At 46.4% G+C, this 23,890-nt stretch overlaps 2 long non-coding RNA genes across 2 annotated transcripts; one reads left to right on the top strand and one right to left on the bottom strand.

The window, feature by feature from the left end:
- On the bottom strand, positions 1–4,551 carry Gm39464. Its single transcript, XR_871389.2, has 3 exons — positions 4,399–4,551; positions 1,659–2,302; positions 1–363 (listed from the first exon to the last, which is right to left on the bottom strand). It is a non-coding gene; the product is annotated as a predicted gene, 39464 (long non-coding RNA).
- On the top strand, positions 27–22,026 carry Gm39465. Its single transcript, XR_871391.2, has 2 exons — positions 27–323; positions 20,974–22,026. It is a non-coding gene; the product is annotated as a predicted gene, 39465 (long non-coding RNA).
- Positions 22,027–23,890: the final 1,864 nt, after the last annotated feature.

Genomic DNA, 23,890 nt, shown 5'->3' with positions numbered 1-23,890 from the left:
CTAGCTTTGTTGTGCATAAAGAGGAAGTGAGGGGGCTGAGAATTCGCCTCCCTTCCCAGGCTATGAAAAGCCACTGGGCAGCGTGACCATCCAGGATTCTCTGGGAACCTTGAGACAGTGTTATTTACCTATCCTTCCCTCTCCAAGTTGCAGCTTTCCACACTCTTCTGCCTCCCCTGCACACACTTCCTTCTCTGCATACACAAACACCAATGTGGAGCTGTCCCTTCCTCTCTCCGGCTGTCCTTCCTCATTGCTGACATGGGCAGAGGCTGGGTGGTGCTCGGGAATAAAAGGGCTTCTCCTTTGACCGGATGAACCAGGTGAGTGATATCTCTCCAGGCGCCAGAGGGCAAGAGGGCTCTGAATAACACAGAGAAAAGGAAAGATTAGGAGTTGGTTAAGGGACATTCAATTCTTTTTTTTTTCTTCTTTTTTTTTTTAGATATTTTCTTTATTTGCATTTCAAATGTTATCCCCTTTCCTGGTTTCCCCTCCAAAAAACCCCTATCCCATCCTCCTCTCCCCCTGTTCACCAACCTACCCACTCCTGCTTCCCTGTCCTAGCATTCCCCTACACTGGGACATCGAGCCTTCTCAGGACTAAGGGCCTCTCCTCCCATTGATATCTGATAAGGCCATCCTCTGCTACATACACAGCTGAAGCTATGGGTCCCTCCATGTATACTCTTTGGTTGGTAGTTTAGTCCCTGGGAGCTCTGGGGGTACTGGTTGGTTCATATTGTTGTTCCTCCTATGGGACTGCAAATCCCTACAGCTCCTTTGGTCCTTTCTCTAGCTTCTCCACTGGGGACCTTGAGCTCATTCCAATGGTTGGGCTGAGAGCATTTATCTCTGTATTTGTGACCTGGAAACTAAGCTGTAGGGTGTGTGTGTGTATGCACAAGCCTGCATGAATGTGTGCATGTGTGTGTCTGTACATGTGTGTGCATGAGTACGTACACACATATGTGTGGTGCATGTGTGTATTATATGTGTCTCTGTGTGTGCATACATGTGTGTGCCTGTGTGTATGTATGTGTGTACATGTGTATGAGTATATTCTGCTTACCAAAAGACAAGAAAAATCAAGCCACACTTAGGTGAGAAGGGCTCCACGCTCATTCTCACCTTCTCTGGTATAACAACAGCAGTGGGGAGGAAGGTCCCTGGGGGCTTCTTACTTGATGGACTCATTCACCATCAAGACCTCTCAGTATAAGACCCACCCTTCACTGTTGTCCCTTTAGAAGTCTCTAATCCCCTTGACCTGAGCTGCAGTGAACATTTGTTTGTTTGATTGATTGATTGATTGATTGATTTCATGTGTGGGTATGGCGGGATGGGGGTAGGGCACACGCTTCCACTTGATTGAAGCAGGGTCTCTCTTGCTGTTCCTGTCGCTGCACTGTGTACTCCAGGCTAGCTCACTCCCCCATCACCATAGCAGTGCTGGGATTATGGATTCGACCCCAGGGATCACACTCAGATTTCTAGGCTCACGATGCCAGCTCTTTTGCCCATTGAGCTAACTCTCCAGGCGAAGGTCACATTGTAAAAGACATGAAACCATTGATTCCCACTGGAAGAGAAAGAGACCCCAAACCCTGACATATCAACCTGACTGCGGAACAATGAGAAGGAAGTGTGCAGCTCACCAGAGTCTCCTCATGACCTATGCTGTGCAGCTGAAGGTAGTTAGAGGATAGGCCGCGGTCTCTGGCTAGGCTGTTGGCATCTGCACTTGGGTGGGACATGTGCTTGAGTGACAAGTGCTGTGCTTCTGAGAGGGATGTTTGTCCTGCTGGAGCCTCAAGTGTTATATCTGAATATGGGTGGAAGCTTAATTAACATGCTGGGCTGTCGGGACTCAGGGACGAATGGAACTTTACCCACTTTCCAGCCATTGTAAAGACTCAGATAAATGTGTCAGTTGCAGGTAGAGGCAGCTTCATGTGAGACCTGCGAATGCTCTTGTAATGTTCTGCTGTTGCCACTGTGGACTCCTTAATAATTTAATCTTCCATCTTGTATTTCATCAGTGAAGTCCACGGTATTCACACAAGAGCAGAGAGGTATGAACAGAATGTGTGATCAATGATCTCTGTGACCACAGCACGAACTCCAGGGATGTCAGTGACAGCCGCTGGTGGCCCGGAGGGGCTGTGCTCCCAGGATTTGTCTGGAGTGGAGACAAGAGATGGCCATGTTCTGAGTGTGGCTGAGGAGCCTCACACATTTCTCTTGTGTGACTTCCTGGCGTGATGATGTGACGACTCCATAGTTTCTTTTCCTTTCTTTCCTGCTCAGCAGAAAGAGGAACACAGTGGCTAATTAATGGTCAGGAAGTTGGGCAAAAACAGCTTTGGGTGAGTGTTGGGTGGGGTGGAGGGCACTGCAGAATGGCTCAGGGTTAGGAGTACATATGGGTCTTCCACGGGCCCAGAGGTCAGTTTTCAGGCTGCACATTAGGTGGTTCACAACTACCTGTAATTCCAGCTCCAGGAAATCTGACTCCTCTGGCCTGTATGGGCACCTTCACGGGCACACACACACACTTACATACATACACACATCATACCTACACACACACATCATACCTACACACACACATACACCTACATACATACAACACACTTAAAATAATAAAATAAATATATTTAAAAACACATCAAGCTGGGGGAGAGCAGAGAATGGCAAAGCTTTATAAGCTAGTACCTTACACCGAACCTCTCACTTCTTTTGAACAAAGAGTCCATGTCATTTTGCACTGGGTTATTTAGACCCTGTAGCTGGGGGTATTTAAAGAGAAGGTTGGAGAGGCAGAAGACAGTGTTATTTCACCTACTGACCCCCTTGATGTGGGGCTTCATTCCCCTCAAAGAGTTCTCTGGGCCCCTCAGTAAGCTGTGAACAAAGATGTCATGGACAAACAGCACCTGCCAGCTACCAAAGCTGCTGTCTGGAGGTTACAGGAAAGTCCAGGCTGGATGGAAGGCTTGGGAGAGCATTGTGCAGCTGCTACTGCTGGCCGGAGCTCAGCTGACGGCCTGCCTGGTGCCTTGCATTGAGCAGAGCGGGGCTGTCATTTTTCTCCCCAGGATCAGAATCAGACAAATCTCCTATTTGGCTTACCAGGCAATAAGCGGATAACACCAGTGACTGTCAGTGCAAATTACAGCTCCAGACTCCTGTCGTCAGCTTGGTGCTGCCTCTCGTCACTTTAATGCAAAGAGACAGCGCTGGGCTGATAACAGGCCAGAAGGGTGGGGGAGGCGGCTTCAGCTCCCAGACACCAAACCCCCACAAAGATGCTCTTCCATCCCTGCCTGTTTAAAGGAGGTGGGCAGCCTCCTGCTTTCCACAGAGCTGAGCACCACACTGTCTATCTAGCTACTCAACCCTCTATGGCAGCACTGGACTGGTCCTCTGGGTATACTGGAGTTCTGGGGGATCTGCAGGCCCTGCATGTATGTTAGGCTCCTGGTTAATTCCTCAGGACTGCTCCTTAGCTGAAGCTTGAAAAACTCTTGAGAAGAAACCTCCAACCCTTCTTGGGATAGCAAGAACTTTGGGAGCCTTTTAGGTCTGTTGGAAACATCCCAGAGGTGCTGAGATGTCCATGCAAGCAAGAGAACCTGAGCTACATTCTAAGAACCTATGCTAAAGATAAATGGATAGATAGATAGATAGATAGATAGATAGATAGATAGACAGACGAATAGATAAATGCCTGCCAGACATAGTGGCCTACTTATAAATCCCAGAACTGGGAAGGCAAAAACAAGTAGGCACCAAGGGATCGTTGGCTAGCTAGTCTAGCAGAACCAGAGATGACCAGGTTCAGTGAGAGACCCTGCCTCAAACAAAATGAAGTGGAGAGTGAGGTTGATCTCTGGCTTCCATGCCTCAGGTGCACACACCCCCCCCATCCATCCTCTCTACCCCCCCCCCATCTGCCCAACACACACACAGAGGCAACAGTAGAACCAACTTTAGTAAACTGTCATTTCTGAATGGGTGGGTAAATGCGGAATGTCTCTGGGGGCCCCTTTGCTGAAAGATAGGACCCACCTCCAGCCAGCTCACACTTTCATGGATTTGCCTGGATCTGTGTATATTCATCTGCCTCCAAGCCAGCCAGGGGTCAGCTCACAAACAATACAGTTTCATTTTATCTTCCACCCTCACCACACATTTGAGAAACTGCTACAATGAAGAGAACAGATCTAGAACTTTCCACAGCTGCTGTTGTTCAGGGAATAACACTACAGGGACCCTTCCGTCTATCTTCTTAGTTTATCAGTAGCCTTGCTCTCTTGTGGCTGAGGTCTCACCCACCCCAAGGCCCCACCCACCCCAGACATCCTCCACTTTGACTTGAATGAAGACACTCACCAGCAATGGAATCTGGCTTCCTGGGTAGCCAGCAGGTCCTGTAGAATCCAAGAGAGGTAGACGCTGCCCTCCCTGGTCACTGTCCTCCCTGGATGCTGGCCTCCCAGGAGGGGTATTTTTGACCTGGATGATACAAGACTGGTGGAAACAGACAGATTCCCCACCTTCCTTTCTTGAGACTGGATAGCCTAGGTATCCGCCCTTCCTGCAAGCTTTCTAGAGAGTTCCCATGCCGCCTGTACAAGCTTGGTCTCCTATCATGCTTCCAGTGTGGTACATCCTGGGAACCCAGTTTGTTGTCTGGAATAACTTCTCTTTGTTCATCTTCTTTGCCCGATCTTGCTTTCTGAAAGACATAGACCAAGCAGACTGTAACGTCTGACCTGTACTCGCAGACAGACACTGGCCGTGTATTCAAACCAACTGTGAAGCTGGGGGAGCTCACTCACTCGAGCAGGAGCTGAGTCCCAAGAGCACCTGGATGGCAGTGGTGAAGGGGATGTGGGATGTTTGAAAGCCATGCTGAGAAAAAGGGAGGAAGAGAGGATGCAGAGATGAGTGTTGTTGGGTCTCCTGGACCCAAACAAAAAAGAGAGGCCCTTCAGTTGGCCTAGGTCTCAGGCCTGTTCTCTCTCTCTCTCTCTCTCTCTCTCTCTCTCTCTCTCTCTCTCTCTCTCTCTGTGTGTGTGTGTGTGTGTGTGTGTGTGTGTGTGCAGCTGTGTGTGTATGAGCAGCTGTGTTCTGCTTACTTCTTGTCAACTTGACACAAACTAACCCAGGAAGAAAGAAATTCAATCGAGAAAATGCATTAATCAGATTGGCCTGTGGGCAAATCTGTGGGACATCTTCTTTATTAAAGATTGAGGTGGGAGGGTCCAGCCCTCTGCCACTCCTGAGCTGATGATCCTAGGTTGTATACAGGCAGAGGGTTGGGGGAGCAAAAACCTGGGCAAGCCAAAGGGAGCAAACCAGTAAGCAGCACTCCCCTGTAGTTTCTACGTCAGTTCCAGCCTCCAGCTTCTGTTTGAGCTCCTGCAGACGTCTCTCAACGATGGATTCTTCCCCAACCTGCTTGAGGCCATTGTATTTATCACTGCAGCAATAGAACTGTGGGTATGCTGCAAGTGTGGGTATGCTGGTGTGTGTGTGAATGTATGCATATGTGTGTGCATGCATGTGTGTGTGCTTGTGTGCATGTGTGTGTGCATGTGCATGCACATGTGTATGAGTGTGTGCATGAGTGTGCACATGCATGTGCTTGTGTGTGTGTGTGTGTGTTTAAGTCAGAAGTCAACCTCCACTGTCATTCCTTAGCTGCCAATCACCTTGCTTTCTGAGACGAGGTCTCTCACTGCCTGGAGCTTCATAAGAAATCTAAGCTTCCTTAGGAAAAGACCTCACAGGAAGACAATAAGGTCTGTTAAAACTCCAGTCTTGAAACTGGATCATTCCATTCCAGTCAAGCCTTCAGTGAACTGCAGCACAGGCACTATCCTGACCTTAACCTCATGAGGAATCCCAGGCTGTGGCTACTTCCCCAGAGTGCCGGACCCACAGACTCTATGAGAGGGTAGAATGGATTGCTGTTTTTTTAAGTCACTAAACTTGGTGAGCATCTGTTGTGGGACTACGGCTAACATACTGGGGTAAAGGACTCCCTCCCTCCTCCTTAGTTATTTATGCCATGATAGAAACAGAAGATGGACATGGAACATCCTAAGGTGGGAGCATTGTGAGTTCAAGGGCAGCCTGTGCTACATAAAAAAACCTTATCTTATAAAAAAGTCCAGTTGGCAAAGGACTCACTTTGTAATATAAAGGCCAAATACAGGAACCCCAGTATCCTTATAACTTGGTTTATCTCTCTACCCTACTCTCAGTTACCCATAAAGCACTACTCACCGTAGGCATAAGGACATAGCCACTAGAACATGAGGATCCGCAGAAAAGGAGGGGCAGTTTTAGAGACCGGCCCTCAAGCAGCTAGGAGGGTTATAGACATAATCTAATTCAGTATCCTTCTGCAGTAGTTGAAAAACAGAGAACCTTGAAAACGTATGCATCTTGCTCCAGGCCTTTCAGTCAGTCTTGGTAAATCTTCATCATTCAGGATTCAGTGAGGCCTGCAGTTAGCACATCTTAGGCAGTCACAAGGTCCATAAACAGGCATCACTATACTGATGAAGGAAGAAAGGTGGGGTTTGGGGGTGGTTCCTGAATGAAGTAATTGTGGGAATCCATCTATCCATCTACCCAACATCCATCATCTATCCATCTGTCCATCCATTTATTCATCTATTCATTTACCCATTTATCTGTTTGTCTGTCTACCTATATGTCCATCCATCCATCCATCCATCCATCCATCCATCCATCCATCTATTCATTTATCAATCTATCCATCTGTGTATCCATCCATCCATCAATCCATGTATCTATCACACTTATAAGCACTGATTTCATACCTGACACTATGTTGGGCCCAGGGCAGAGATTACTGAAAACATGTTCTGCTCATGTGATCCTCACAGTAGAGAAAGAGACTGATGTGAGTTGTGTAGTCACCCTCCCCATGATGGAAACAATGTAACCATGACAAGTTCTTTAAGAGGAGATGGCAGTCACCCTCCCCATGATGGAAACAATGTAGTCATGGCAAGTGTTTTGAAGAGATGGAGGCATAGACTGAATGACACTGGGTTTGTTCCAGCCTGACTAACTCCTCCAAGGAAATGAGGGCTCATTTATTACCTGACAGCCTAGAATTATGTTCTAGTATCCATGAAATGATGATTTCTATTCAGATTTGGTTTTTTGCAGATACTGTATTTTCTACCTCCATCACTTCTATTTGAGTTTCTTTTATATCTTCCATTTCTTTCATAATTGACTTTGTGTTTGTTGGAACATCCTTGAATGTATTTATGAGATTTTGAAAAGCTATTTCAATGTCCTTTTCTGCTAGTTTCCTGGCCTTGGCCATTCCTTGACTTTTTCTTTTCTTTCTTTTTTGAATTTTTCAGGTTGTGAGTCATATGTTTCTGCTGTGTTTGTATGTTTGATGGTTTCCTGTTGGATGTCAGATAATAGGGAGTGTATAGTGTTGGATTTGAAGTTTGTTCTATTCCTTTAAAGAGCATTGAACTTCAGGACTGGTGAGATGGCTCTGTGTTGGGTGCACAATTGGAAGGACCTGAGTTCAGACCCCAGTGTCTAATGCACAAATGGGAGAATCAGGATTCACATCCCCAGTGTCTGATGCACACATTGGAGAACCTGAGTTCACATCCCCAGTACCTTGACAAAAAAGGGATATGTTTGTGACCCCAGCATTGAGAGAGGAGCTCAGAGACAGATGGGCCCTGGAGCTCACTGGTCAATCAGTCCAGCCAAATGGGTGAGCCTCAAGTTCAGATAGCAGCAGACATGTCTGTACACCATCTTCTTCATTTATGTTTGACAGTGGAGGGCCCACCTGATGGGGGCAGTGCCATTCCTGGGCAGGTGGTCCTGGATGGTGTAAAAAATAGGCTGAGCAAGCCATAGGAGCAAGCCAGTCATCAAGGTTCCTCTATGGCTTTCACTTCAGTTGCAGCCTCCATGTTAGCCTCCTGTCTTGAATTCTTGCTCTGGCTACCCTCAGTAATGGAGTGTGTCCTGAGAGTTGTAGGCTGAAAAAAAAAATCCTTTCTTCCCCAAAGTGCTTTTGGCCATGGTATTTTATCATAGCAATAGAAACCCAAAGACAGTGAGAGACTGTTTAAAAAATAAAGTGGATCATGATAGAGGAACACACCTGACATCAACTCCCAGCTTCCATGTACATGTATAATACATACTATTCATACATACATATTACACATATATACTATACACACACACAAATATACTATACATACAAATATACTATAGATACTATCATACATTCACACATAAATACTATACATACATTTATATTAGACACACACACATATATATACTAGATACACATAGTACACTCACATATTACTGATACACATATACTACACACATGGTCTTTAATGTACTCTGTCTGTCTCTTTCTCTCTCTCTCTCTCTCACACACATACACACACACACATACTAGACACACATAGTACACTCACATATTACTGATACACATATACTACACACATGGTCTTTAATGCACTCTCTGTGTGTCTGTCTGTCTGCCTGTCTCTTTTGCCTGTATTTTTCTCTCACTCACACACACACACACATATACTAGATACACATAGTACACTCACATACTACAGACACACATATACTACACACACGGTCTGGCCTTTAACTCTTTTTCTCTCTTTCACACGCAAATATACTGGGCATACATAGTACACTCACATACTACAGATACACATATGCTACACACACAGTCTCTCTCTCTCTCCCTCTCTCTCTCTCTCTCTCACACACACACACACACACACACACACCATCCATCCATCCATCCATCCATCCATCTCCCAAGATCGCTGAGCTTTGCCTCTGCACACAGTTACCTTGACCTTGGTAATTCCAACATTTATTTCTCAACTTTTTTCCTGTAAGCCCAGATCATCTTTAATTTAGACTAATTTATCCCATTACTAGAGCAATACCCTTCTAAACACAGAACCTTGTTTTACACACGTTGGCTACATCTGCGCTCACCAAGGAACATCTCCCTTCAGTTTCAGTTCTATGGAGTATTTTGAGGGACATTGTTAGCTTGACTTTAAGGGTCTGGTAAGATTGAATAGTAAGTCTCTACGGCCTCAGACTTTCCTTTGTTTCTTTATCTGTTCCTGTGATAAAATCCCCTAATAAAGCAACTTAAAGGAGGAAGGGCTTATTTTGGGTTAAAGTTTACAGTCCACCATGAAGTGAAAGTCAGCAAGAGGAGCTTTTAGCAGCTGGCTGCAACAGGTCCACAATCAGGAAATGAGTGGTGATTGGATGCTGTATTCAGCTCTCTCTATCCATTTCATACTTCCAAGATCTCAACCCAGGGTATGGTGCCACCCACAGTGGGCAGGTCTTCCGGCTCAATTAACTTGATCAAGACAACCCCACACAGGCATGTCCCAAGGCTAATCTAACTTAGTACTTCACTGTAGTGTTTGGAGGCTCGTCTCCTAGGCAAGTCTATATCCCATCAGGTGGACAACATTAATCATCATAGGACCCTTTTTATTACTAATTAATTTCACTACTCTGTATTTTTGTATTTCCTCGGTTCGGTTTTTGGTAACTCATACATGTCTAGAAGTATTTTTATTTTTCTGTGTTTTTCAATTCAGTGATATATAAGTTTCAAAAATAAATTCTAGTGATTCTCTAGATTTTGGTGCATTTGTTCTGATATCTCCTTTAAAAAAAATCTCTAAATCTATTGATTTGAGCCTTTACTTTTGTTTGGCTAGGTTGGCTAATGGTTTGTCCATCTTGTTAGTCATTGTAGATGAGATCAGGCGAGTTCAGGGTGGTACGACCATAGACTTGTTAATCATTTCAAAGAGCCAATCTTCACTTTATTGTTCCTTTGTGTTACTTGCGTAGATTCTATCTCAGCTCTGGTCTTTTTATTTCTGTGACTGGCTTAATGTTTTTCTTGTTCCTCTTTCCCCAAGACCTTGAGATTCATCGTTAGGTCATTTACCTGATACCTCTTTTTTTTTTTTTTTTATTTTTTTAAATGTAGCCTCTTGTAACTATAAACTTTTCTCATAGAACTACATTTGCAGTGCCCCATGGATTCTGTTACACTGTGCTTTAATTTTCATGTGATTCCAGGAATTTTTAAAAATTTCTCCCTAATAATGCACACTTAACCAAAAGTGTATTGCTCAATCTCTAGATTCTTGGGTAATCTCTCTTGCTCTCCATGTGTGGTTTCATTCCATTACACTCTATAAAATGCAAAAAATACTTTAACTTTTTTCTTACTTTTTAGGGCTTGCACCTAAATTATGAATCTATTTTGGCCAAATTCTATAAACTGTTAAAGAATATTCTATAGTTTTTGGATGGAATGTTCTCTAGACATATCTTGCCAGTTTAACCTATAGTGTGATTTTACTGAGGTTGAATTTTAAATATTTTGGGCCAGATAGCTCACTTAGTAAAGAGAATGGGGTCTTGAAGTCACCTCTTATTATTGTATCAGGACTTATCCATCCCTTTATGTATTTGATTTATGGAGCTGGGTGTATTGACATTTCTTGCATATTTGTTAACAATTGTTATATATCTCCCTACCATAATGGACTCTTTACTCTCTATAACTGTGAGCCGAAATAAATTCTTTCTACAAACTGTGTCTGAATGTGGTGTTTTATCAAACAGCAGAAAGGTAACTAATATACTCTGCTTGCCTCTTGGGTCTGGCTTCTCAGACCATTCTTTCCTTCCTTACCCTGCCCCACTTTCGGTCTCTGTGTTTTGCTGCTAAGATGTGTTTCTTGGAGGTATCTGTTTTTAAAAATTCTTTATTCTATGTGTATGGATGCTTTGCCTGTGTGCATCCCAGTGCACCACATGTGTGCCTGTGCCCACAGAGGCCAGAAGAGGACATTGGCTCCCTTGGGGCTGACGTTACAGATGGTTGTGAGCTCCCATGTGGATGCTGGAAATTGAACCCAGCTCTTCTAAAAGAGTAGCAAGTGCTCTGACCACTGAACCATCCTTCCATCACCATCTTTTTCTTTTAAATACAATCATCCAATCTATGTCTTTTAATTTGAGAAGACAATAAACATTTAGTTACAACTGAAAAGCAGGTGCCAATTCTTGTCGTTTAGATATTTTGTAGCAGTTCAACTCTTCCAGAGTCTCGTTTTGTTTATCCACTCTTCTAGTGGATTTCTCTGTGCTGTGCTTGGTGTTTATCTTCACTTCTGTGTGTAAGATTCCTCTGAGCATCTTCTGCAGGCTTTCGTGCTTATCTTGGAAGGTCTTTATTTCTCCTTCAACTTGGAAGAACAACTTCGCTATATATAGTAATTGAGTTTGGCAGCTATTTTCTTTCAGGGTTGGAAATACATCATTTCCCCATCTCCTGACCTTTGAAGCTTCTGTTGAGAACCATGCTGGCATTCTGATGATATTCACAGGAGAGTTGGCACCACCCTCAACCCCTCTAGAATTTTTGGTCTGAGGCTTGTTCTTGGAAACAAGGTTTCACCCTATAACCCAGGCAGTCTTCAAACTCATGATGATCCTCCTGCCTCGAGACTTCTCAGTGCTGTGATTACAGGTTTGGGCCTCAGTGACGGACACACACTTCTCTCCTGCATTCTTGCACTCTCAGCACTTTAGTATGGGGAGGCTTTGGGCTGGTCATGTCTGTCTGGGGTTCTAAATGCACCGTAGACCTACATGTCTATTTCTTTACCAAGACACGGATCTTCCTTCAGTCAGTAAGTGCTTACTTTGCGAACATGAGGCCCTGAGTTTGATCCCCGTAAAAACAGTAGCCAGGAAGGAACGCTTAATGCTCAGTTATTAAGAGCATGTTCTGCTCCTTCAGAGGAACTGAATTCTGCTCTCAGCACCCATGTTGGGCAGCTCACAACTGCCTGTAACTTCAGCTCCAGGGGATCCGATGCCTTCTTCAGGCTTCCTCAGGGAACCCATAGTGGCAATTACTCACACAAACACATAGACACACAGAAAAACAGACACACACACACATACACACACATTAAACAAATCTTGCTTTAAAAGAAAAGTCTGAGACTGGAAGATCAGGATGTAGAGTTAATGTATGACTGCATAACTAGCTCCTCTTAAAAAAAAAAACAAATAAAAGACAGTGTGTGTGTGCATGTGTGTGTGTGCACATTTGTGTGTGTACATGTGTGCATGCACATATCTGTGTGTGTGCATGTCTGTGTGTGCACATGTGTGGGTGTGTGTATGTCAGTATGTGTGCATGTTTGTGTCTGTTCATATGTGTATTGTGTACACATGCATGTGTGCATGTGCATGTGTGTCTATGTGTGTGCACTTGTCTGTGTGCACTTGTCTGTGTGAATGTGTGTGTTGGAAATGATGGTGTTAAAATGAGCCAGGTATGATAACACACACCTATAATCTGAGCACTTAAGAGGCTGAGGCAGGAGGATTGCCAGGAGGATGGTTTCCAGTTTAGGGCAATTACAAATAAGTGACCATATACATTCATGGAAAAGTTTTCACATGGGCATATGTTTTCTGTTTTCTTGGATAAATACCTAGGGATGGAATGGAAGGCCATCTGGTAGGTACATCCATGCAGTTTCAAGGAACCTGCCAAACTTTCCCAAAAGCGTTTGTTTTAAGGCCAGTTTTTTTGTTTGTTTTTAGATCTGTGTAATGGTACAGTCAATCTGTGAGCTGCTTGGGTGTAAATGTTCAACTTTTATCTCAATGCAATAAATGCTCCATGACAACTGTCTCTTGATAAGTGTGGTGCCAACCCCATTGCTGTGGAAAGTGACTCTTTGCAAGAGATGAAAGAATCAGAAGGGAGAAGGGAGGCCCAGCCTGCCTAACAGCAGCAGGAGAAGAAGCCAGATCCGTAGGCTTCCTGCTTTGAGGCATTTAAATGGAAATAAAAGTGAATTCATTCCTTTTGGATAGTTCATCTTTTCTTATGATTTTTTTTAAAATATAAAATGTTAGGTCAGAACTGTGTCTTCCAGTTTTGATCTATACCCTTGATGTGTGGACTTTGAAGCTCTGTCTGTGAATAAGTTCGGTCTTTGTTTCACCTTTTCCCTCTGAACAATGCCAGTGGGCTAGGATGAGCAGTCCTGGAGGATAAGTCTCTTTTCTTTCATTCCATGCAAATCTGGCCTGAGGCTTCATTGAGTGACCACTGGCCAGACTCACTAATGCCCACCCTACTTCTGACCAGGCTCTGTGTTTGCCAGTGCAACCAGTGGCATGGCAGAGTCTCTCTCTTTTTAAGACTTATTTTGATTTTTATTTATGTGAATACATATACATGATGTGGGTCTCAGGTCCCCTGGAGCTGGAGTACCAGGCAATTGTGCCACCCAATGTAGGTGCTAGCATCCTAACTTCATAAGAACACTTGGTGCTCTTAACTGCTGAGCCTCTGAAGATAGGTTCTTTGAAAGGAGTTTCCTTGTGGCAGCCATGTCTGTTGGGCATCATTTTCATAGGATAACACCACACATAATTGGTAATGTTGCAAATGAAGTGCGGAGAGCCTCAGGCACTGCATGGTGAGAGTGGGGCAGACAGTGTGGATGACAGTGCCCACTCACATCTCATCCTTCTCTATCATCCCAACACCCAGAGAAAAACGGAGATGGGGCTTCTACAAGGGCATCAGCTATCCCGATCTGAAGGCAACTTGCTGCCAGCTCCTGCCCATGGCACTTTGGAGCAAGTGACAGTTTCTTGGTGGCCAACCTCCCTCATAAGTAGCTCAAACCATGTGCAGCACGTGGGATCTCCCTAACACTCAGGCATGTGTCTTTAGGCCTTTAAAACGTTTTTGTAACTTAACGACTCTCAAGTATGAAGTTTATAAGATGATAACACCATGGATTCTGTTTTACTTTTCTTATTTTTAAAATGTTGATCATTGTTATATGGATGTGTGCACTCACATGGGTGCCACAGTGCACATGTGGAGATCAGAGCACAACTTTATGGAGTTGACTTTCTCCTTTCACTTTAATGTAGGTTCCAAGGATTTAACTCTGGTCACAGAGCTTGTGCAACAAGTGTTTTGTCAGCCCGAAAATACTGTTTTGCAAAGTCAAAAGGCTGACCACATTGGAAGGCTCCCCTATCTGCCCTGCCTGATCACAGTTTTGTGCTTTGGGGGTTCAGCACCAGACCCCTCTTATCTTCACATATAACCTGGCTAATGTATTTACCAAGAGCCCTGCCAGGCCTGGGCACCTGGTGTTGACCTTGATTCTGTCCCTCCCTAGTGGCAGAGGTCAGGCTCCTTGACCTCCACTGAGCCTTCTTACCTGGGTCCCAGTTAGTCCCAATGGTCCTTTCCAAACTTGTTACTAGACATAGAGTTAGACACAAGACAGAGCTGGAAGGGATATCACAGTTGATGACAGACAGGGGTCATGAAAGTGCCTGCCTAGCACTTCACTTGTCTGCCTGGTAACAAGAGGAGCCCCCAAGACTTCTTGCTCTGTGGCTTCTTCCTTTTCAGGGACGCTAGTCTTGCCAGAGAAATAAGCATCTCATTGATATCATTGGCTCCACACCCTGGGTCTGCAGCTGGATGATTGTGGTTGTCATGGCAGCAAGCATCATTTCATTATCATGTGTGGCCTTTCCCCTTCTCGGGGAGACGTCTGATGTGATTCTCATTTCCCTCTGGTTCTGTTCTTTGTCTTTGGGGGTGGGTTTCTCTATTTCATTTTATTTGCATTTGTGTGGTGTATGCTGTGTGCGTGGGGGTGGGGTGTCACATGTGCCCATGTGTGCACCTGTGGAGGACAGAGGAGGATTCAGGGGTCCTGCCCTATTACTTCTCCTTATTCTCTTGGAACAGACTCTCTCTGAACCTGGAGCTCAGTGCTTGTTTGTTGGTTGTCTGTCTGGTTAGCCAGGGAGCTCCAGTAACTCACCTGTCACTGCCTTAACTTCCTTCCTGAAGCCCTGCTCTCTCTCTCTCTCTCTCTCTCTCTCTCTCTCTCTCTCTCTCCCCATGGGTGGTAGTGATCTGAACCGGGTCCTTATGTTTGCGAGCATGCTTACCCACTGAGCCACATCCTCAGATGAGGTGAACTTATGATTTCCATGGAAGTCATGGTTTAGGGGGAAGATATGTTTGAGTAGAAGACAAAATAAATATGTTAGAGGACGAAGTTGGGCATAGGGATGGGCAGTCACTGGGAGACAGAAAAGAAGTAGCCTGGGTGAGGGAGTGGGTGCCTTGGGATGCACCTTGTTTAAACCCAGGGCCCCTCTGGACACCTCCCTGCTCCAGGCTTGTTTGATGGCCTGGGAAGTGTTCCAGACTTCTGAGAGCAAGACCAGCCTCTGCTCCCCATCTCCCTCCCTCCTGTGGATGCTCTCCCACGTGTAGTAAGCCATTCATTGCCTAACAAACACACGCACGAGTAGGCATTCAAGCACTTTTGAAGGAGTTATTATTGAGCAGCACTGGGAGGGGCTGATTGACAGGACTCAGAATTACTGGAGACAGATGGTAGAACTCACATGTCAGTCTGTAGATCTGCTCCAAGAAGAGCAGCTTTGTAGAGACGTTCTGGGCACATACTGGATGCCAGAGGCCCTCTTCTAGGGGATGTTCTTTCAGTTCAGGCGATTTTCCTCTCCTGCACAGCCCCCCCACCCCCCCTTCCCAGGTGAGCTAGTAGTGCAGGGCAAAGCCAGTATCTTCAGGAGGACGGCGCCCAGCTTCCTTAGCTGCCCCAGCTCAAAATGCTCAGGCTCCTTTCTGACCAAAGAAAGTAGCTTCCTTCCTGACTAAAGAAAGTGGTGTCTGCTTTGGAGCACTCCTTGGTTCCTCTGACTTAGTATATTCAGCAGTATGTGCAGATGCTTGTGTGTGCATGCATGTGTGTATGTGTGGTGTGGTGTGGTGTGGTGTGGTGTGGTGTGGTGTGGTGTGGTGTGGTGTGGTGTGGTGAGTATATGTGGTATGTGGGTGTGGTGTGCATACATACCTAGAGCCTTCCTCTGTGTGTGTATGTGAGTGTGTGGAGGTGTGAGGGTGTATGTTTGTGTGTGTGTGTGTGGTGTGTGTGAATGTGTGTGGTGTGAATATGTATAAGGTGGAGCGTTGTATTTGTGTGTGGTATGTGTGTGTTTGTGTGTGTGGTATGAGTATGTGTGTTTGTGTGTGGTATGAGTATGTGGGTGTGAGTGTGTGGTGAGTGTGGAGTGGGGTGTGGGATGTGGAGGTGTGGTGTGATGTGAGTTGTGGGTGTGAGCATGTGGTGTGAGTGTGTGTGGTGTATGTGAGTGTATGATATGGTGTGAGTGTGTGGATGTGAGTGTGTGGATGTGTGATATGGTGTGAGTGTGTGGATGTGAGTGTGTGGGTGTGTGATATGGTGTGAGTATGTGGATGTGAGTGTGTGATATGGTGTGAGTGTGTGGATGTGAGTGTGTGAGTGTGTGATATGGTGTGAGTGTGTGTGTGTGGTATGAGTGTGTAGTGGGGGTGTGTGTATACCTAGAGCCTTCCTGTTAAAGTACACTCAATCTGTAGCTGCAACACAGCAAGAATGTTTTCAGACCCATTGAAAGGAGCTCTGGCTGTCAGCACATGGAACAGGTAAGGTATTGAGTGACGATCAGGACAAACAGTCTCTGGATGTGTCTTGTGTCTTGTGCAGACTCACAGGCGCTCCGTCAGTCCGCTCAGTCTTCAGACCCACTCGCTCCTTTGACATCTGCTGTTGAATGTGTCTTTAATGTACCTTTCTGGGGGCCGAGGATGGAGCAGTGTGTACCTGGGTCAAGACTCCCATGCTTGCGTCTGTCCAGCTACCGTTCTGTGGGCTGGGGACTTAGAACAGTAGCAGGGGAGTTATAGATAAACCCCAAGGAGACAACACAGACAAGAACTTCCAGGCATTGGTCTGGCCGTAGGTTGTGTCGAGGCCAGGGACCACCAAACAGCAGAAAGAATGGAGACACCTAAAGATTGGGGAGGAGGCTCCAGGAAGGGGGGGCATTATGTGTGAAATCCCTGGAGTATCCTGGGGGCAGGATGGAGGTGGGGTCAGAGATAAGACAAGGGCTGCAGGGCCTGAGTGCTAGTGACAGAATTCAGTTTTTCTCTGAGAATGCAAGTACTGGGCAGTTCCAGCTAAGCTGCAATATATTGACTTGAATCAACCACAGGCAAGAAAAGATGGGAGCAGGGGATCTGATTGGAGGTCATTGTTATAACCTGGGTGATGGCTGCCTGAGCAAGAAGATATCATAGGAGGGAGAGAGGGTAGAGTCTTCACTTGCAACAAAGTTGCTGTATACTGGAAATATCTGGTGTTCAAAATGCAAGTTATACACCTGATCTCTGGAGTGTTCTAACTCAGGGATACAGTGTATTGGGCAACATTGGTTCCCCTCCTCATGATCATATGGCTTCCAGGGAGCTTCTGATTGCTGACCAGCATCGTGAGAGAACACTTGATGCCATGTTACAGGTAGTTCAGGAAAAAAGTTTAAATTCAAAATATAAAGTATGGTTTCTTCTGGAATGTACTGTTTTTGCATCATATTGAACTCAACAAATCAGCAGAATAACGTGTTGTTGGTCATAGACCATCAGCCACAGTTACAGGCAAACCCACAGGGCTCTCCTGGGGAGAGTAAGAGCCAAGAGAGAAAAACCAGGAACCACTCAGAACTTTATCACTCAGAACTTTATCTCCAGCATCCTGAGGCTGGAGAAACAGCTTTCAGTGAGATAGAATGAACTTGGGGAAACAGAGCAGAAACCAGCTCTAAAATACCAAGTTAAAGGTGGTATATAACCAAAGAGGTTGTTGAGAAGGCCCAGCTGGGGTTTGGAGAGAAGCTGGGTTGAGATATAAATTTGTTATAAAACAAAGCATTGGTATGTGGAACTGCAAGGTCACCAAGGGTAGACATGTGGCCAGGGAGGGGGTTCCCAGACAGACTCACAGGAGAACCATACAGCTCCCCAGTGCCAACAGCCAGGAAGGGTGGAGTGGTGTCTTGGAGAAGTGGGGTCTCCTCTGACGTGAGGTGGGGTGACAATGGGAAGGGCCTGTTTTTTTGTTGTTGTTTGGTTTGTTTTTTTGTTTTTTTGTTTTTTTGTTTTTTTGTTTTTTTGTTTTTTGTTTTTTTGAGACAGGGTTTCTCTGTATAGCCCTGTCTGTCCTGGAACTCACTTTGTAGACCAGGCTGGCCTTGAACTCAGAAATCTGCCTGCCTCTGCCTCCCAAGTGCTGGGATTAAAGGTGTGCGCCACCACGCCCGGCGGGAAGGGCCTGTTTTAAGGATTTCCATTGCATCAATCCATTGATCCTCACAACCATCCTAGGACCTGCTATTTTTATTCCTCCCACAGGGAAACTGAAGCACGGTGAAGTTAAGCGATACCAAGATGAAGGTCACTTCACCTTGACAAGGGTGTGGTCAAGATGTGTGCCCAGACAGTGTGGCTCCAAAGCCACAGTCTTACCTTCATGTCATTCCCCCAAATCGGTTCTGCTTACCTGCTTGGTGACAGGATGGTCTCCAAGCGTAAGCATCCCCTGGGGATTTGTCCTAGGACAGATTTCTGGGAGTTTAAGACATAAATGGGGACAGCTCTTTCTGAACAAGGACAGAATACAGTGTGGTGACTCTCTGGGGACTGGCTCTCTGCCTGCTAGCACCACAGCTGGGTCCTCCATGACCTGTCATGGGTCAGAGTACTGTAGCTTGGCATACTCTTCTCCCTGGGGCTGGAGACCCCAAATATGTGGAGTTAAGATACACATGAAAGGCTCTACAGTCATGTTTCAGTTTGTTTTCAGCATCTAGGTGTTGGCTTGGCTGTTTGCAGGGACTTCCTCCAGGGTCTGTGGCAAACAAATGCCACAAGTTTGACAGGTCTGAAAAATCCCACCCCATAGCCTCTTCCTCCGTGTCTTGAGTCTTTGTCAATAGGGTGATTCCTAGGGACCTAACAAAGGACCAACAGTCTCCTTAGTACAGCCCAGGATAGGTGGTGAGGGACCAGTGGGACTTGGCAGGGACCACTGAGCCCCACACCAGGTGAACGAAGCCACCTGCTCCTCAGTTTGCCTGGAATATTGCTGTGACTGCCAAGGCTTTACCAGAGCCAGATCCTGGGGTGTGACCAGACCTGCCACTGTGCTGCCTGCCTGGCCTGGCTGTGTACTCGGAGGACACTAGCTAGGTGGGTGAAAGGTCACCCAAAGAAGCCTTGCCCATGGTTGGCACCTGACCCACACGATGAAAGGTCATTTGAACTGGACTAATCACCTTGACTCCACATGACCTCACCTCAGGAGAGAGGGGACTCATGCTCTAGGAACAGCAGCACCTACAGGCCCAGAACTGAGTGTAACTGCAGCTTCTAGGGAATTATCTTGTCTGAGATGAGAGCTGTGAGCTTTTGGTGGCTCATGACTCTGCAACCGAGCTTAGGTCACAGGGAGGCTACATGCCACTGGGGTCTGGTGTCTTCCTCTGCCATTCTGGGATAAATGTCTGCTTTCTTCCTTCCTTAGGTCTACTCAGATCCTGGCTGGTACAGGTGGGAGGCCTCAGAGGTAGGGGGCTGTTTCATCCTGTGAGTGCTATAGAGTCCAAATAATTTTCCTGGACTCCATCAGAACCTGTGGCTAATCATTCAGAAAGTGCAGGTCTTCTTTAACTGTGACAGTGGTCATGAACCTGAGCACCTCATTGGCCAGACATAGACTATTGTGTGTAAGAAGTGACTATGCCCACTTGTACACCAGGGTTGAGGAGACAGTGTGGAGGAGCTCCGTCTAGCCATTTCTCAAATGCCATGGCCGCCCTAGGTTTTCCTAGCTCTGTGCCTCAGCTCTCTTGATTATATCTCAGATGTTGAATTGTACAGCTTAACATCTAGCTTCTCAAAATATGTCTCTGGAGCCAGAGGCATCATGGGAAATCAGTTATTAATGCATATTCCTACATGTGGTCCTGGGATTGTTGAATTAGAAACTGCATTTTCGAAGGCTCTCTGGTAAATTGACGTACATGTTGAAATGAGCCTTTGAATGGATTGTGTGTGTGTGTGAGTGCACATGTATGTGGATGCATGTGTGCATATATGTTTATGCATATGGGAGCCAAAGGACAGCTTCAAGTGTCTTTCCTCAGACACCGCCACCTCTTCTTTGAGACAGGATCTCTCACTGGCCTGGAACTCAACAAGCAGCCTAGGCTAGCCAGCCAGTGAGCCTCAAGCACTCGCTTGTCTCTGCTTCCCCAGTGCTGGGGTTTCAAAGTGCTCAGCTTTTCATGTGTCTCCTCAGGATGGGATTCAGGCCCTCATACTTACATGATGAGTGAGCACGCACCTTACAAACAGAGCTATCTCTCTCTATGTCCGACTTTAGAGATTTTACAAAGCAGCCGAAGCAAAGGTGGAGGATGGGGCCTGGGAGTCTGTTTTCACAAAGCTCCCCAGTGTCTCTAACAGGCAGTCTGGGTTCGGCAACACTGGCCTAGAGGAGCCAATGGCAAGCTCTGTTTGCACCTTCCTTCGACCCCCCTCTCCCTTGCTCCAATGTTTCCATGGCAACAGAAGCAGCAGCTTCTTTCCCCTCCTGTTTACTATTACCCCCCTTCACTCCTCTGATGGCCAGAGTTGGTTTTCCTTCTGCTCTGGGTGGAAGTGATGGGAAATTCCTTAAGAATGGGCTTGTTTGGCCCATCAATACTGATGGGCTCTGGCCACCTCCCTGGAGTCTCCATCTTGGTCTCAGTTGAGGGCAGGAGTCTGTTCCAAGGAGACCTTGGAAAGATACACCTAGAAGATATGAGAACATATGGAGAAGTCTAACTCATGCCTATCTCAAAGCAGACCTGCTCTGCATTTAGGTCATGTGCATGGCTGGTGCCCACCACCTTTCAAGAGCACCTGCTGACCTTACTCCGGAGTTGACCCACTGTGCAGCGATCCCCAGTCCCCATCTGGGGCAGAGGTAACAGTGAGGTCCTGTCAGAAGCAAAAGCAAGCTTGCTAAGGACCAAAAGAAGATTCCTGGCTCCTGTTGTCTTTCTGAAGATAATGAGAGAGTTGGACAGACTAACATCTGTGTGGACAGACTCGAAAGCCAGAAGGAAACAGGAACCCATGGAGTGCATGCTAGCTCCTAGCTGTGGGTCACAGAGAGGAGGACACGGAATGAGTTATAGGGAAGACTTGGAAATACATATTCATTATCCTTTCTTAGGGTTACGTTGGAGATAAAAATGGGATCTCAGGCACCTGAGCAGGTGTTCTTCCCCTGTGCCTCCCGTCCACCCACCACCGTATCGAGGGCATGCTTTCCTGGAAAATAACTCAAAGGCCACGACAAAGCTACAGACATTTCTCTGCTGGAACGAGTCCCTTCCTGCCAGGCCCTGGACCCCAAGTCCTCTCTTCTGTCTTTCTCTGCTTTTCAGTGCTCTGGCTACTCCCACAGGCCATCAGCTGGGCTTATGAGTAACATGAAGCACCCATCCTCTGGTGTCCTGAGTGAGCATGGGCCAGTGCCCCAGGTCCTGCCAAGATTGTGCTTTCATTACCAAACTGCCCAGAATGTATGAGGATAAGGATTTGGGTCTGATGCACTTCAGGAACAAAGTGCAGAATGAACGGCTCTGACGGTGTACTTCAGAGTCAGGCCCAGGAAGAATTCAAATTCCTCGTCCCCAAGTCGGCCATCTTGGGCAAAGACCCCTCTCAGCCTCGGTGTTTTGTCTGAAAACTTCAGTGAGGAGCCCTTGGTTGTCTACGTGCCTCAGGACTGCCATCAGTCACTAACACGTGTCTCTTTACACCCTCCACAGCCCTACAGGGTAGCCTATATTATCACATTCTTTTTTGATTAGAAAACAAACACAGAGAAATATTAAACCATTTGTCTCGGGTTTTCCAACATGGCAGAGCCAAGAGTGACATTGTAGTCTGTGGGCATTCTCAGATCTGCTTCTGAGGGTGGGACTTCCTTAAAGGGATTTGGAGTTGGAAGTCTCATGTTCCAAAGTACACACAGGGTTCCAGAACCTTCCATGAATTTCACCTTGCAGAAGGGGCCTACAGGATTTAAGGAGGAGTCATATCAGATCTACCAACTCTGTAGGTCCTTATTATACCGACTTCTGCTGTGCCTACCTTCCTTCTTCACCTGCTTGGCCTCCCCCTCTGTCTGGAACTTTCTCCAGCCTGCACATTAAAAGGAAGCAGCAGGTGAGCAGGAACATTGTGACTCTCAGGACAGGAGGCTTCTGGCCACCAGGCCTGAAATGTGTTTGTTCCTGTACCTGAGGTGTTGTTTGTTTGTTTGCTTGTTTGTTTTGTCAAAGCCTTTATTTAGGAGGATACCATTTTCACCAGGGCTCTGATGGATGAGGAAAAGTGTATTTTATGGGCCGTGGGGATGGCTCATCAGAAGAGGACCTGCTGCGTCAGCATAAGGCCCTGAGTTTGGATTGCCAACATCCACGTAGAAAGCTGGGTGCTGAATCAGTACTATATCATCATAGTGCCACGGAAAGGTGGAGACAAGAGGATCCAGAGGACTTAGCTGCCACCTGTCCATGGAACCAGCGAACTCCAGGTTCAATGAGACACCCTGTCTCAAAAAATAAGGTGGAGCATGATTGAAGATCCGTAAGGCTGATCTCTGGCCTCTACATTTGGGTGCATTCATGTATACACACACACACACACACACACACACGAACGAATGAAAAGTGTTTTAAAAGCCAACAACAAAAGCAAACGTCAGACCCGTTCTGGGCTACATCCTGGCCTTGGCCTTAAAATAGCTTTGAGTCCGTGCAGATAGTACGTGTACATGGTCAGGATTTCCTGAGCCTCCGCCTCTCCTTTTCCTCTATGCTTCTGAGCTTGTCTCTCACCCCACCCCCATTTGCATCTGTGGGAATGTTCTGGAAAGTAGCCACCCTTGGGATCCAGCTAGACACAAGTTCACATTCCAGCTCAGCCATAAACTTTCTGGGCAGATAGCAGGCCATTACCCTAGCATCAGGACATGAAAGGCTCTGGCAAGGTGACTGGGCAATAAACAGAGATGCAGGTGAGCTCTCCCCAAAGCCAACATCTGAAGGACGTGAGTCCCCTTGTCTTTCCACAGCCTTTACCTCAGGCATCATCCCCACAGCTTAGAGATCTCCTTGTGAGTCGGACAAGCCCCGTCTCTCCAGAGTATTTGTGTCTACATACCTAAGAAGTGCTGGCTGGACCATGGTCTCAGCTGGTGACATTTGTCTAGAAACAGTAGCTCAGAGATATTTTGAGACAGCTTGAGCCCAACATCTGTCCCTAGGCCAGAAACACCCAAGTGTACACTCAAACCAGGAGCTGGCTTAGGGTGCCATGAGCTATACTTAGCCCCCAACGTGAACTAACAGTAGCCACCTGGGCAACACCAGTCAGGTCCATGAAAGGAGACTTCTGCCTTGAACTTAAGTCACATTATTGCCCAAGTGACTGGTTAGACAATCTGTGTGTCTACTGCTGTTCCTGTCCTCAGCAAGCATAAGCCAAAGGAAGAGGGCATCCTGGGGTTAGGCTACGTGCAGAACATGCAGTCTCCCTCCTTCTCTCCTGTCCCTGGAGAGGGTGCAGGGCTGCACCAGGATCCAGAGATCTGGATTCCACTCCACTCACGATTCACATTTAGCCCTGTGTAAGTCATTCCCCAAGCTGCATGCTGGCTGGAAGGCAATAATGGTATCTGGCCTCTCCAGGCCCCTAAGGATAACTCTGAGTAGTAAACAGGGG

The sequence above is a fragment of the Mus musculus genome, chromosome 9 (genome assembly GCF_000001635.26).
Source record: "Mus musculus strain C57BL/6J chromosome 9, GRCm38.p6 C57BL/6J".
NCBI lineage: Eukaryota > Metazoa > Chordata > Mammalia > Rodentia > Muridae > Mus > Mus musculus.
This window is presented reverse-complemented; position numbering and strand designations above follow the sequence as displayed.